The sequence below is a fragment of the Talpa europaea genome, assembly GCF_964194135.1.
Source record: "Talpa europaea genome assembly, chromosome: 10".
Taxonomy (NCBI): Eukaryota; Metazoa; Chordata; class Mammalia; order Eulipotyphla; family Talpidae; genus Talpa; species Talpa europaea.
Window position 1 is genome coordinate 54070870 of NC_140077.1, and position 16680 is coordinate 54087549.

Here is a 16680-nt window from a genome sequence, read left to right on the forward strand (position 1 = left end):
GGTAGATTCTCTTCATTTTATTACAAAAGAAAAAATAAGTTTTAGAGGTGTAAAGTGACTTGCATGATACAGCTCACTAACAGATGCTCAAATTGGGATTGAAACTTTTTTCAACTAACCTCAGAGTTGAAAGGAATATTCACTGTAAAAAGGAAATTGCCCTGGGAGCATACATATTTATCTGCAGAGAGAAACAGTCCAATTCAGAATTTGTTGCTATTCGAGCAGGTGGAAATTGAAAAGGGCTCTTGCTAAAATAGGAAGCCAGATTGGTAAAGCCCCAATATTCGCATAGAAATTTACCTCAAGTGCCTCCCTGGTGGTGGAAGGGGTTAAGACGCAACCTATAAAGCCATCTGCAGCCACGGAGAATGAGTTCTGTCCCTGGCCAGAGAGCTAGCCACGTGGAACAGCAGACCTTTCCTGACTCATCCTGCTGCTCCCCTCAGCAGTGTATTTCAGTCAGTCTGCTTGTTCTGCTTCCCACTCTGTCTCTGGTGAATCCTCTCACTCCCCTCACCTCTGGCCTGTACCCCAGTTCTTATATGCATAAATAAATAAATCTTTAAAAAATTTACCTCAAATCCTTTGACAGACTTCTTTTTATTTGTTATTACATCATTGTTCATTTTTGTACAATATTTGATTTCTCCCCTCAGGTATAGTCCCCATAATTTTCCCACCAACACAGCACCCATGTGTTGAGGAGACTATCCTTGTTCCAGTGTATATTCTTTGCCCTTTGTTATAGATTAGGTGACCATATCTGTGTGGCTTTATTTCTGGGTTCAGTTTGATTCCATTGGTGTGTGTGTCTGTTTTTATTTCAGTACCATGCTGTTTTTATTATTATGGTTTTGTAGATCTGCAGGTGAAAACAAAATAATATCTGATGGAAATTAATATGTAGAGGAAGAAATGATGAAATGATAAATATATGCTTAAATATAAATGTTTTATTCTTTTAAGTACTCTAAAAAGGGCCTCCCCAATGGTGCAGTGGTGAGCACAGTGCTGTGGAGCTGTTTGCAGCCCCTGCAGCATAGGTTTGATTCCTGGCTGGCCAGGGAGATACCCACATGGCACAGCAGATCTCTCCGTCTTGTCTGCCACTCCCTTCAGCAGTGCTTTTGGTTGTCTGCCTGTTATGCTCCCCGCTCTGTCTCTGGTGAATTCTCTCACCCTCCTGTGCCTCTGACCCATACTCCAGTTCTTGTATAAATAAATAAATAGATCTTAAAAATAAATACTCTAAAGAAAATGAATTGTTTAAAACAAATTATAATAACATGCCCTTAAGCTTATAACATATGTTTAGGTAAAATATAATTGGCAATGGAATATTTATAAATAATCATTATATCATCACATATCTTATGTGCAATTCTATCTTGATCATTAGAGCAGTGCTCCATTTTGGACAGAATATGTCAGCCATCAGGGTTTAGGAAGGTGCTCTGTTCTTCAGATAGTTAAAAAATTTGGAGGTGTATTGATGATTATAGTCACATGATTTTTTTTTCTTTATGAAAGATGATATTAATAAAGTTTACTAATAAAGCCACTTGGAAATGATGTGGCTTATAAAAACCATGCAGGAACACATTCCATCTTAAATAGCACTGTACAAATTACAACCAATCTCAGTGACTGGAAATTAATTCACATTGGCTTCTATTATATTTTTTAAGGTACAGCATATGTCCAATCAATTCTTCAAATATTCTTTATAGGACTTTTAGTGTAGTAATCATTGTGCCAGGCTCACGTGTTTCAAAATACAAATCTCCCATGACTTCTGCCTCAAGTTGCTGACAAGCACTTCGTAAATGAGAGCAGAGATGCAATAAATACTACAATTGATGTTTGGTACAGAAACCTGAAGAGTCAAGGTGGGATACATACAAGTGGAATTATCAGCATGACAGTAACTGTACCCCAAGATGACACGTGTTTAGTGACCCTAGAGAGTAACTTGTCTAGACTGGTAACAGAGACTGCTAGGAGGGACTTCAGTTGTAAATGGTGATTTAAAAAGGCACCCAATGTGTTTATATAAATTGAAATAACTTTTATAACTATCACAGAGCTTTGGGGTTAAAAAAGTAGGTACATTTTTACTGCAGTAAATATGAAAAGTTGTGTGAAATGGAAATTATAAGTAGTATACTCTATATGTTAAAATTCTGAGAAAGCTCAATATGAAGTACGTTTTCCCCTCACCTGAGTTTATAACCAAGTGAAAAATTATTCAGCAGACTGAATTCAAATTATCACCAGATATTGAAATATGTAGTTTTATACTTCAGGGTGCATTTGGGTATTAAATCCAAGAATTATATACCCTGACTCATGTGGCCCCAGGCAGCTCTTGATGGAACATGCTATAAATGTTGTTTTTTTAAATACACATAGACTTTACTTTCTTAGAGCAGTTTTAGGTTCATTGCAAAATTGAGAGGAAACTACAGGACTTCCCATCTATTCCCTGGTCCCTTACATGCATAGCCTTCCATTTTACCAGTATCCCCACCAAAGTGATATATTTGTCACAACTGATGACCCTACATTGACACATTATAATCACCAAAAGACCACAATTTACATTAAGGCTCATGCTTGGTGTTTTGCATTCTATGAGTCTAGACAAATGTATAATGACATATCTCCCATAACTGCATTATACAGCAGTACAATTCATTGACTTACAATGAATTGTCTATTATTCAGCATCCTTTACATAAAATTTAAAGATAAACTTACCATACAACTCAGCAATTTAACTTCTAGGAACTTATCCAAGAAAATGAAAATATGTGTCAAAACAAAGACATACGTTATTTCTCATAGCAGTCATTTCATAATAGCCATAAACTAGAAATTATCCAAATGCCCATATGTGTTGAATGAATAAACAAAATGTGGTCTGTTTGCTACACAATGGAATAATACTCACCAATCAAATATCTTCCAATGTATGCCACAACGTTGATGATCCTCGAAAACATTTTGCTAGGTGAAAGAGTTATTGATAGACATTTTTCCATAGGTGCTTCATGTTTGTGAAAGTTTTGCAAGTGACACATTGGTTATTCTTTATTCCAGACTGTTAGAAACAAGATGGATGGAGGAAGTAGAGGCATAAATCGCTACATAGAGGGAGCAAGGGAGAAATTTGGGAAATGAAGCTAAAAGAAAATATCCATGGTTTGGCATTTTGAGATGAGATCAGCTCTGGGTCAAGTTTGGGGGCTATTTGGAGAAGGCAGATTAACTTCCACTTTGGGTCTGAGCACTATTTGGATTAAATACAGAAGCTAGAATATTTTGGGGGAAATCTAGAGGCTGATGGTAATTTAACTACACAGAGGTAACCAGGAGTGAATTAATCCAAGATCCTGCCTTCCTGGACCTAGAATTTGTGCTATATTGATATTATCATCTTCAAGGTAACAACAAAATGATTTATGTAATAAATAATCCATAAACTAAATCCATAAACTAGATCCATAAACTAAATTTTAAAAAGAAATGACAACCTGAGGGAAGTATTTTAAAGATACATAAAAAATTTGGCCTCCCTGGTGGTACAGGGGTTAAAGTCTCAGCACTATCAAACTATCACCTGCCACTGCGACATGAGTTCGATCCCTGGACAGGGAGCTGACTCACATGGTGCATCAGACCTCTCCTTTCTCATCTGCTGCTCTCCTTAGCATGTATCTCAGTAGATCTGCCTGTTCTGTTCCCCACTCGGTCTCTGGTGAATCCTCTCACCACTGCACCTCTGACCTATCCCCCAGTTCTTGCATAAATAAATAAATCTTTTTAAAAAGATAAATAAAAAATCTAATATTTTAATTACAAAGGAAAATGCAGGCAAAGAAAAATGGGTAAAATAACATGACTTAAAAACATTTTTGAAACAAATCTTATGGAAGTTAAATTTCTCCATGTTAACTTGATGACTCAAAAGCTATGCAAATATGTCACTAAGGATAGTGAAAGATGACTAAAGAAACATGGAAACATTCATAAATTACTTTTTCCATGTGGTAAAAGATCACTCCTAAATAGGAGTGTAGTAATTCCATTAAAATATCAACAAGGGTCCTCTCTGGTGGTGCAAGGGGTTAAGATGCATCACTAGGAAGCTATCTGCAGCCACTGCAGCATGAGTTCCATCCCCACCAGGGAGGTGACACACATGGCACAGCAGACCTCTCCTGTCTCACCTGCTACTCCCCTCAGCAGTGTATTTTAGTACATCTACCTGTTCTGCTCCCCATTATGGTGAATCCTCTCAACCCCCTGCATCTCTGGCCTGCACCCCAGCTCTTGTATGCATTAATAAATCTTTTAAAAATAAATTATCAACAAGATTTAGGAATGCAAGGACTACTGGTGTGTTGTTAGCATGAGAGAAGTGATTGTCAATAGGTGCAGATTGGATAGAATGACAATGTGGGGTATAGAGTTTTATTTGGGAATTTCTTTTGAAAGTAAAGGCAAAGAAGGGGGCCTCCCCTGGTGGTGCAGCGGTTGAGCACTGGGCTGTGAAGCTGCCTGCAGCCTCTGCAGCACCCCTGGCTGCCTGCAAGGGTCCCACATGTTGCAACAGACATCTCCTGCTGCACCCACTGCTCCCCTCAGCAGTGTATTCCATCAGTCTGCCTGTAAAAAAAAAAAAAGAAAGAAAGTAAAGGCAAAGAAGAGGAAGAAGAAAAGCTGTTACCTAGAAAATGTAATGGGCAGGCTATAGGACTCACAGGACCCAAAGGGTCCCAGAAGGCTCTGAAGTGGAGAAATTATATTAGAAATTGATGGAATGAGATTAAAAGAAAAAATATATTGGTATCACATTTAACAAGTAGCTTATTAATAATTCTGGTCCAGTTTTCTATATATTTCTGTACAAAAAATAGATAATTCTCATTGTAAATTATAAAAATTGATTTACTTTTCAAATTATTCCTGTAGAAACTTCAGAGGAATTAGTAATTCAGATTGTAATCAGCTTTGAATAAGATATACGTTAAGCTTTCTGATCTAAATACAAAGTATGAAAACCTTATATAATACAGAAAAAGCCTACTTTGAGTTCTTTCATTACTATACAATATATACCTGTCTTTCTCCCAGTACTGAGCTTCTTTCTGTCAGTTGATCACATATTTCAGTTGATTCTAAGCTAATGGAGAACCAGTGTTTACTTTAGATTACCTTAATGCCTCATCCAGGACTTCTTAGTTCTAGGGTCATAGACAAATTTTAATTTATTTAACTTTATCCCTCACAACTTGAAATAGTATAAAAGAGAAAAAGAGAAAGGAAAATATTTTGAAGATTTGGTGAATCTAAATATGTAATTTTTACATATTGGAAATTATATGTATGCCAATTTTTATAAGACTAACAGTCAATGTTTTATAATAGCAAACATACATATATAATGTTTGTCATTTGTATCAATTTTTCAAATGTGTAGGTAAATGGCCAAGGTATCAGATAAACAAATTAAAACATCAATGTGGACAAAATGAAAAAAAGACCAAAAGCAATGGGCAATGATGTGGAGCAACTACAATTCTTAAACATTTTTGGTAGAAGTATAAATTGGTCCAATCGCTTTGAAAGAGTAATTAGCTATATCTACTAGAGCTGAATACAAATATTCCCTATAACAACAAAACCCCAACCATAGGTATATGCTCAATTGAATAAGCATGAAAAGAAATTTATAACAATATTTGTAGCAATAATATTTGAAATGACCAGGGGATGGAAACAATCTGAAAGTTAATGTTAGTAAAATGAATAAACTACATTTTAGTCAAATGATGGAATGCTGTATAGCTTTGAAACAAATGAAAAATGGTTGGTACACATTACAGCATGGATGATTCTCAGATTTAATATGAGCAAAATACAGTAGCAATAAAATAGTATGTATTGTTTTGTGATTCTGTTTACATGAAAGTTATAATATAGAAAGCAATATTTACTATTAAAAGTAAGTATTCCCTCTTGGGATAAGAGGGTGATAGGAGAATTTGGGGAGTAATAGTAATGATATTTTATTGAATACTTGGAGGTTTCACTTTGTGAAAATTGAATTCTTTACTCATGGTCTACATGATTCTACATGTGTTTCTATTTCAATAAAGAATATTTTTATAATATGTAGCATTTTCTGGAAATATGTCATTTAGGCTCATGTAACTGCATATTAATAAACTGAGAGGAAATATGAAGTAGACAGCAAAAGTCTCAGGTTTGTAATCATAGAAAGGATCTTACTAAGGCATTAAATTCAGAAAAAAATATATACAAAGGATTTTAAGACATGCCTTTAAGATATTTGTCAATAGGGCCTCCCCAGTGGCGCAGCTGTTGAGTGCTGGGTTGCGAAGCTGCCCGCAGCCTCTGTGGCGCCGGTTCGATCCCCGGCTGCTCCCGAGCCACCGGAAGAGGGTCCCACATTGCGCGCAGACCTCTCCTGCCGCCCGCTGCTCCCCTCAGCAGTGTACTTCGGTCCTTCTGCCTGCTCTGCTCCCTGCTCTGGCTCTGGTGAATTCTCTCACCCTCCCGCGTTTCTGACTGTACCCAGTGCTTGTATAAACAAACAAACAAACAAATAAATAAATAAATGAAAATACATGCCTCTTTAAAAAAAAAAAGTAAAAAAGATATTTGTCAATATCTTAATAATGTCTTCATTAGTAATATATTAATATATATGATTTTCTTCATCTGATTTTCTATCATTTTTTTTAGATTGATTTACTACATGGCAGAGACTTAGGAATACAATACTTATAGTTTCCATTTCTAGAACAGCCCATTCAACTGGCAGTAAGTCTCAAAGCATGAAATGTAGTTTTTAATATCTGGTTAAGTACCAAAGGTATTTTTTTCATATTTTATTGCAAAAATATGTCTTGTCTCATTAGTTATGTTTATGTATTACACCATAAATCTCTGGTCAATTTTCCCCAAGATACACCCTGCCTTCCTAATAAACAGTGCTAATATGGCATTCTTTGAGCCTTTCCCCAAGTACTACACAGTAACTTTCAAAATAAATTAGAAATTTTGCTGTTTCAAACAACAGATGTTTTATTTTCATTTTCCATTTGTTCAATGATTCTGAATGATGTTTCCATCTTAATAATGGAAAAATAATGTCCATATCAATTATACGCTTAAAGGAATTCTCTTTCTTTCCCCACTGGTTGTGCCAGTTTCTGCATCAGAGAAAGATTGGTTGAGCAACAAAGAACTTTCGTGTTTGATATATGGGGCCATTAGAGCTTGATGAGCTACAAACAAATACCCTTTTTTCCTTTTTGAGTTATACACTTAACAACTTCTTTAGTACAAATGTGATTATTCTTGAACCTTTGAGATCTTTGAGGCAGAACTATTAATATGTAAATTTTAAGTTTGTGTACTTAAAATTAACATAAAATAACTAAAACAACTGAAAGCATTTGGAGGAAAAGGAAACTTAAAGGCATATTTTTGGAAGTTTGTGCTTGAATATTAATAATTTTCATTAAAAAACAAACAAACATACTTTCTCTCTAAGCCACCTCCATGTAGAAGTTTATCTAGAGGTGGAAAATTTATATAATGTGGGCCCCAAAATCCTATCGAACAATATCATTGTGAAGCTCATTATTTTGATTTGCTTATTTATGGTCTAGTGTTTTTTATTTTGTAATTCTCCAAATTTAAATGTAGATGTCAATTATGAGATGGTTTCAGATATTTTGAAGCTTTTTGTCAATGTGGCAATAGTTCCATAAAATTTGTCATGAATAGATCTTGTAGAACCAAACCAAAACGGAGTCACTCGTGTCTGGGACAAAATGAAGCTTGTCAGTGGAGGTCAGAAAGGAGACTGAAACTTAACCTCCCCTAATAGGAACTTACAACTCTTCTCACTCAGTTCTGCAGAGGATGCTGGCCAACACCCTAAAGCTAAATATGTTTCTAATGGTTCTTGTTCTACTGACTCAGTTACTGATCCAAAGAAGGAAGAACTCTATGAGGTAACCAATCAGCTGGGAAAACAAACAAACAAACAAAAAAAACCCCACAAAATAACAAATTACTTCTGTCTGCTCCCCCATAAAAATGCTTTAGTCTGTGAGCAACTGTGAATTCATTATAGCTGTGTTCAGGTTTCCAGGTTGAAATTTTTCTCTAAACTCATCTTTCTGCTTTCTTTTACTTGGTGCAACAAGTTTGTTTTTTTACATACCTTTAAAGTTGTGCTGGTATAAGATTATGAACTGATGAAATAAAGAGAAGAGAAACCAGGATTTAGACCTAGATTAGGATGAATACTAAAATAGCCCCCAAGAATTCTTGCCCTTATGCCTGGAACTATAATTACAGAGATATGAGGCCCATGATGATGTTACCTTAGATAGCAAAAATAAATTTGAGGACTGGTTATTAAGGACTGAAATTAAGGTTACTGGTGATTAGTTATTTTCAAATCTCCTGGTGGGCCTATTTAGTCAGGACCTTTAAAAGCAAGGGATTTCTTTGTTTTTGTTTTTTCATTTTTTAAAGATTTTATTTTTGCACAGAGGAACTGGGGTCCAGGCCAGAAGTTTAGGGGGATGAGAGGATTCACCAGAGATAGCATGGAAGAGCAGAACGGGCAGATCTGGTGGCCTAGATGTTAACCCTCAGCACTATCACCCCTACAGCCTGAGTTCGATCCCTGGCCAGGGAGCTAACTCATACATGGTGCAGCAGGCCTCTCCTATCTCACCTGCTGCTCCCTTTAGCAGTGTTTTTGTTTTTTCCATCTGGTAGATTCTTAGATCCCTAATCCAAGAAGAATTCATTGTGTCCTTGCTGGCTCTGAAATGAAAGTGGCCTGATTGGCAACAGTGGCCAAAAGCTAGACGACTTCTGTGCTGCCACTTTAGGAACTGAATTCTGTCCAAAATCTGAATAAGCTTGGAAGCAGATTCTTTAATCTTCAGATTATCTTGATTTTGGTTTTGTGCTACCCTGAGCACAGAACCTAGTTAAACCCTGGACATCAAGGCCTACAGAATTGTGAGAAGATAAGAGGTTTTGTTTTGTAGCTATTGATTTTGGATAATTATAAGTTCATATTTAGTTGTGGGAAATAATACAGAGAGATTACGGGTACCTTTTACCATTCCCCACAATAGCATTTTACAAAACTGTATTATATCACAACCAGGGTAACTGACATAATCCATTGATCATTATTTCCCTATTTTTGTTTGTATTCTTCTGTACGATCATCAGTCAAGTTACAGGATATTTCTATCACCATGAGAATCCCTCCCTGTGGTACCTTTATAACTATAGCCACCTATCTCCTTTAACCCTCTCTTCCACACCTTTGGTAACTGCTAAAATTCTGTCATTTTTGAGAATGTTGCAGAAATAGAATCAGATATTATGTAATCTTTTTTTCACTCAATATACTATTCTTGAGATTCATCCAAGCTGTTGTATGGATTAGTAGCTAGTGTCTTTTTTTTTAAATTGCTAAATAGTAATTCATAGTATAGACATATATATATAGTTTAACCATTACCCATTGAAGAACATCCAGGTTAGTTCCAAATTATGACTGCCATAAATATTTTTGAGAATATATAAGTGGATTAATTCCTATTGTGGATGGAACAAATTACTATAGAGTGGGTGGCTTAAAACAGCAGAAGCTTATTGTCTTATGGTTTTAAAGACCAGAAGTCTGAAATCAGGATTAAAATATAAGTGTCAGCAGGTCTGGACTCACTCCCTCGAGAGGCTACAAGGAAGAATCTATTTCTTGCTGCTACCAGTTTTTTGAGGCTGTATGTATTTTTTGAGTTATGACTGCGCCCCTCCAAACTCTGCCTTTTGTCACATTGCCTCCTTTTCTCAAAATCCTTAATTTAATCATACCTGCAAAGAGTCTTTTTAAAAATGTAACATTTACAGGTTCCAGGGATTAGATTGTGGATACCTTTTGGGACTAGGTAGGAGTGCACTTTATACCCTACTGCAGTAAGTTTTATTTCACTGAAATAAGTGCTCATGGGTGGAATTTCTGGGTCATCTGATAATTTCATAGTTTTACTAGAAGCTGCCAAACTGTTTTCTAGCAGTGTATTCCCACCAGCAATGTATGAGTGATTCAGCTTATGTTATGTTTTTAGGCAGTTAAATCTATGGTAATTTGTTATACAGCCAGAGAAAACTGATAAATATTTAACTAAATAAATATATGAAACTGGGAAATATATTTTTCACCTTTTCATATATATGTCCAAGATATCAGAAGTGTTAAAATGATGGTCAATCAGAATCTCTTAAATCATGTTAATCAGGATTAACTTTAATAGTTAAGCAAGATAATGGCACATGAAAAACATTTCTTATTAATATCTATGTATATGAAAAAATTGCAGTAGTATAGAGTATAAAAATGGCAGTGAACTTTATTCAGAGGAAAATTACCCAGTTAGAAATCAATTACACGTTTCCCTCATTCATTTCACCAAATTTATGCAATGAACTATTGATATTTTGAATTTTCTTTCCAATTTTTCTTTTTTTTTACCCTTCAACACACAGCAATATGTCATCATAACAGCACCCCAGAAAAAGAGTACACAGATCTAAATGCAGTCAGTCATTTTCAGACATTTTCTTTGACTTCTCAGCCCCATTGGCAATGGGAACAGTCCCTTTTCAAAACAGTCTTGAAACATCCTCCAGAATACTGCATTTTCCTGTTTGTTTTTCAGCACCCTAAATACTTCTTTCTTTTCATGGGTATATCCTGCCCTTACCAGACTCTCAAATATTGAGTTTTCCAAATATTGGTCATCTTTTTCTCTCCACTGATTTTTTTTACATGATGCCACACATATTACTATTCTTCGAATTTTTCTACAACAGTGACCATATAATTCACATCTGCTTTCTTCCAAACCCACACCCACATACTTGGTAAGTTTTTAATACCTGCACTTGAATAACACCACTGTGGATTCAGTCTTCTCAGAAGGTCAGATAGGCATTTCTCAAGATGTCGAGAGCAGAACTTTTCCCAGTAAGTGTCATTTTGACACGGGAAAATGACATGTGGTCCCATGTGGGACCCTCATTGGTGGGCAGGGATTGAACCGGCACTGCAGAGGCTGCGGGCAGCTTCGCAGCCCAGAGCTTAACTGCTGGGCCGTCAGGGTTAGAGGCCCTCATTTGCTTTTTAATTATATTTTTCTTTTTGAAAAGAGAACTTGGAGGAACAGTAACCTTATTCATTTTATCAAGGCTCTATCCCTAACTAGAACATTTCTTGATACATAGTAGGCATTTAATAATTACTTGCTGAATAAATGAAAGCCATTTTGAGGCTTGATTTGAGATAACTGCTTAAAATAGAGTAATAAATATAAGAGATGGAGGAGAGGTAGATATCTGAGATGCATAACAGGTAGAACTGATGAGATAATATATAAATTAACATTGTGGAAATATGAGAGAAATTTTGGGGGTAGTATGCATTTAAATTGTTGCTTCATTCCATCTATATTTGTGCACTGTTACCATTTTTAGAGACAGGAAGTGAAAGTCTCCTAAAAATCAGCTACCTGTTCACTCCACTTAAACCTCTTGCTTTCACTCTAAGTAGACTTTACTATTGTTTAGAAAATGTTGGCCATTCTGTTTTATGTTGGCCATTCTTTTTAAAAGACAAAAACACATTACTAAGAAGAAATAAAATCAACAAATGTCCTCTTTTCATGAACTCCTTTGTACAAATGTTTATTTTCATAAGTTGGCTTTCAAACTTGTATATTTGATCATTATTTTTTCATCAGTGGAAATCATTTCAAATATAACAAAATACAAGTTACAGATCTAGCTGGGTGGGGAGAGTGGGGCTGTTGGGGGGGAGGAGAGAGAGCGAGAGTGAGACTGGGTAGAGAGAGAGAATATGTATGAGAGAAAGAAACGTATTGCTTACATCTGGAACCTCCCACAATCACTCCTGGTCTAGCAGGCAAGAGAACGAAACTGTTTATATAGGTTTGAAGTCAGAACAGGCTCTGTCTTGTTCTGTGAAGTTGCCATGTCAGAACCTGATGCCTGTGGGTAAATCGAACCTTTTAGTCTCTACTAACAGTTAGCTAAAGATTTAAAAATGGGTACCTGGCTTCTGTGTCCCCACAATGCATTTTTAGAAGTCAGGAAAATGACTAAGCCTTCCTCTGAAAATAGATAGCATCAACATTTCTTTAGGTTGGGATAGCTTAGGAAATTGAAAACCAGAATATAAATGAAAACCAGAAACTTCTTGTCAAGAATAATTACATTTTTAAGATCAATGACTCTGTTCCTTTTCTTCTACACGCATGCTACTCTAAAACAAATTATGTAGAGTGTTCAACTGTTTCACAGGTTCAAGTCTTCACTTTGATTATCTAATAAATTCTTTGTCTATCACTGAGACTTTAAGTGTGTGCAAATGTGCTCATGTGCATATGTGTGTGTGTTTGGTTATGGGCAGGAAGGAAGTACATGATTCAGGAGTTACCTCTGAACATTAATAGTTACTTTTCAGGTTATTCTTATTGAAATATGTGTCCTAGGATAGGCCATGAAATGTATAACTCATGAAAGAACATGGGCTACTTCTGGTGTTCACACATGTGCATAAGAAAACTTGCTTATAATAAATGTAAAATAAACATTTATGAATTTGTTTAAAAAAAGAAAGTCAATGTCATTTTAAAGCAGTGGTTTTCAACAGCAGAAGGCCATGGATTTGCCCCTAAGGCATATTTGCCAACATCCAGAGCTTTTTGTTTGTTTGTTTATCACAACTGTGAGTGGATTGACTCTGGACAGATGGTGTTGCCAGCATCTAATGGGAAGAGGCCAGGGATGCTGTTAAACATTCCACAATCCATCGGGTAGTCTCTATAACAAAGAATTATCGGACCCAAAATGTCAATAACTGTCCAGGTTAAGTAAACTCTGGTCTGTATTTGCTGACTTTCATTCATAATGCTGACTTCAAACAAAAGCAGTTTGTTACTTCCTCAACAAACAGGGTTTATTTGAGAACAAAACAACATAAGAGAGGGAGTATTGGAAGAATGCTTTCCTAGTGAGAACCATTTGCACTTCCATGAATCCAAGTCTAACACCTTTGTAAACTCTGGAGGACCACCTTCCACCTTCTCAGTTCTACAGAGGCAGAAACAGTTGAGATGCAAGGCAGGTTAGGTCCCGTAGACTGTTGACTTCTGAGGATATCAACTAGTAACATAAACTGGATATGTTAATGCATTCATGGGAATTTCTAATAAATAATTTAAAAATAATATACATGGGCCTAAATAAGTTTTACCATATTAGGAGATGTTAGTACATGACCAAGGGGTATCCAGGGATCCAAACTGTTAAGGGTACATGCTCTAAAAAGGATTCAGCCGTCTGCATGCCCAAGACAAAGGACACAAACACTTAGTGTGATCAATCTTTCATAGAGGGGGTATGCACAGAGGAGAGAGAAGAAAAGATTTCAAATGATAGCTTCCCAATAACACTCCCAAAATTACCTGTCCCCTGGTGGGTATATGTCCAGCCAAACATGTTTGGCCCATAGCAGGACCACTGAGGCTTAGAAGTTTATCCCAAGTCTAAGATACCTTCTTGTGGGAAACTACTAGAAAAGTGTTAGATGGCTCCCAGAAAGCTGAGACAGGAGAGATTCAAAAAGCTGAGACGGGAGAGATTCAAAATCCAAAATATACCACATCAAGATAAAAGCTGTCATTGTCTCTCCAAAGACCTGGAGCAGCTTCCCCAATTGTCTCTTTTAAGTATCTCTTCTAAGTGTATCTACATGTCCCTTCTTCCATTTATCTCTCTTCCAAGTACTCTCCCCACCCAATCCAGTAGTACCAGGGTGCAAGTCAGAGCTGTAAAAGCAAGAGAGTCCAAGGAGGCATTTGTTCAGTTATTAGCTGAGCATTGTTACTTAACTTTTTCCCTAATTCCCAGCAGCTCTTAATTCAGGAAGTCAAGTTTATGACATGCTGGGAGTTGTAGTTTTCAGCTCCTGGGAGCTCTTCAATTTAGAAAAGGGGGTGGTGTCTGTAAAACATCAAGGGTTGATTTGTTCCTGTAACAGACATTTTTGAAACTTAACCAATAATTTTAGAATATTACAGATACTTATTTGTTGGTTAAAAATATAAGCACCAAATGGAATTATTTGTGCCAAAATGCTGCAAAGAACATAATATCTGCACCTTCAGCTTCTCCCCAAAGTAGAATATTAAACCAAATAATCTGGAATTATTCCTGGTCAGCACTTTTGAGGTAATCTTCATAAGACCCCTTGCCTTCCTCAAAGGAAGGTGACTTTGCCTGAAATAATCCTTACTTTCCGTGTTCTTATCATTCTGACTATAAATCTTTCCATTTTGTAAAACTCCTTCCTACTTGTGAAATGGGTTTCTGCCCTATTCATGAATTGTTCAATAGTCATTTGAAAAGAGAAGTTTATGAAGAAAAATCAATATATCTCGTCAATGAGATATATCATCCCAGTTTCTCATGGAAGGGCAGGGAAGAAGAGTGATTTTTTTTTAGTAAAATTCAAGAACATTTTTTGAGCACCATTCCTTAAATATAGTACACAAGTTTCACATTATGAGAAGTAACTAGTAGTGTACCTCCAACCTTATTTTTAAGGAGATTTGGTCTAATATAAGAAGGAACATAAATATATCACAGTGGAAGGAACTTATTTAAAACTATCTAAAGATATTACTTTCAATATATTGTTCAGAGAAAAAATAGTATGCTTTTAAGAGAATTCAGTTGTGCACTAGATGACATGAATGTCTTACTTTATTTTTTCCTGAAATGGGTCAGAATATTTAAGTGTGTATGTACTCTGAAGGAAGTGAGATTATCCTGAGTAAAACCTGAGTTACTCAATGGCTAACAGGGAGAATAACAGAAGATTTATTGGATTAGGCAGATGTATGCCTGCTGGGGAGAAGGAGCACACACAGAAAGGGAGGAAACTACGTGGATCAGCCTCTCCAGCAAGATCCAAGGACCTTGTAGAAGTTGGGAGACAGGCACTGAATTTCGTATGGGGCAAAATTTAAGTTTTGAAGATAAAATACCTTAGTTGTGGTTACTTCAGGAAATATTGACTGCAAATCTCTAGTTTATACATTTAAAAACTAGAAAAAATCTTTTATAGTTTATCTTTTAATGTTTTTAATGTTTGTGTTCTCTTTTATTCTTCTGTTAACTTATAAATATTATAGAGTATCTGCTGTCTGACAGAATTGTGACCATAATATAATAAAAGTAGAAACAAAATTATTGCAAAAAACAAATCTACTTGGGAAGTAATATAAAGAAAGAAAGAAACAAAAAACCAGAACTGTCTGTGTTTACAAGGAAAATCAAGACTAAAATTACAATTATTGTAGAAATTATAATTGATGCTATATATTTAAATGTATGAGATGCTTTCAGCAATAAAGAAAATTATTATCATAAATTAAATATTAGAATGTATGATATGGTGAACATAAATTCACTAAACATTAAACTTATTATGTTAGAAAATATTTAAAAACAAACACAAGAAAGAAAACTGAAATAACTGGATATAAAAAAAATACAGGATAGAAATAAAAGAAAAATGCTTTAAATTAATTAGATCATTAATATTAAAATCTTTGGAAAGAATTAAAATAGAAGAAAATTTGACAAATCTGAAATAATTTAAAAAAGAAAGGACAAAGTAGAGGAAGGAGAGGTTAAGCAGTGGGGAAGGTAGAGGAGAGAGAACAAAGTATGAGGAAAGTAACATCAATAGATTGACATTGAAAATATTTTGTGGGCGCTTCCCTGGTGGTGCAGGGTGTTAAGTCTCAGCACTATCAAGCTATCACCAGCTCACTGTAGCATGAGTCCAATCCCCAGCCAGGGAGCTACCCACATGGCACAGCAGACCTCTCCTCTTTCTCCTGCTGCTCCCCTTAGCAGTGTATTTCAGTAGATCTGCCTGTTCTGCTCTCCACTCTGTCTCTGGTGAATCCTCTCACCTCCTATTACCTTTGGCCTACACCCCAGTTCTTCTATGCATAAATAAATAAATAAATAAATAAATAAATAAAAATCTTTAAAAAAAGAAAATATTTTATAGTAACTTGAATAGGATGACTTGAGATGTCAAAAATCTTTGAACCCTAAGTTCTGCAACAGTATGACAGTTCTCTGAATCTCTGAACAGTTTGTGTCTTATATTCTGGCACACTTTTGTCATGTGGGGACATCCAGCTTCTTGCCACTTACACATCAAGAGAGGCGACCAGTTGATATTTTGCAGAAGATTGTGCCAGATCAAGGGAGTTAAAGTAGCTATGGGACAAGTTTATAAAGGTGTACTGCTCTCAGATGGACTCAAAGTACTTTTTTATTATCTATTTTGATTGAAATAATACGTATTTCAGATCATTAGACTCTTAGCAATTGTTAGAGAGTAGTGATAAAGGACTATGTTGGACATGTGGTTGTAATTGGAGTGATCACTTAAATAAATTTTTAATAATTGACCATTATCCACCACAATCCATCTCG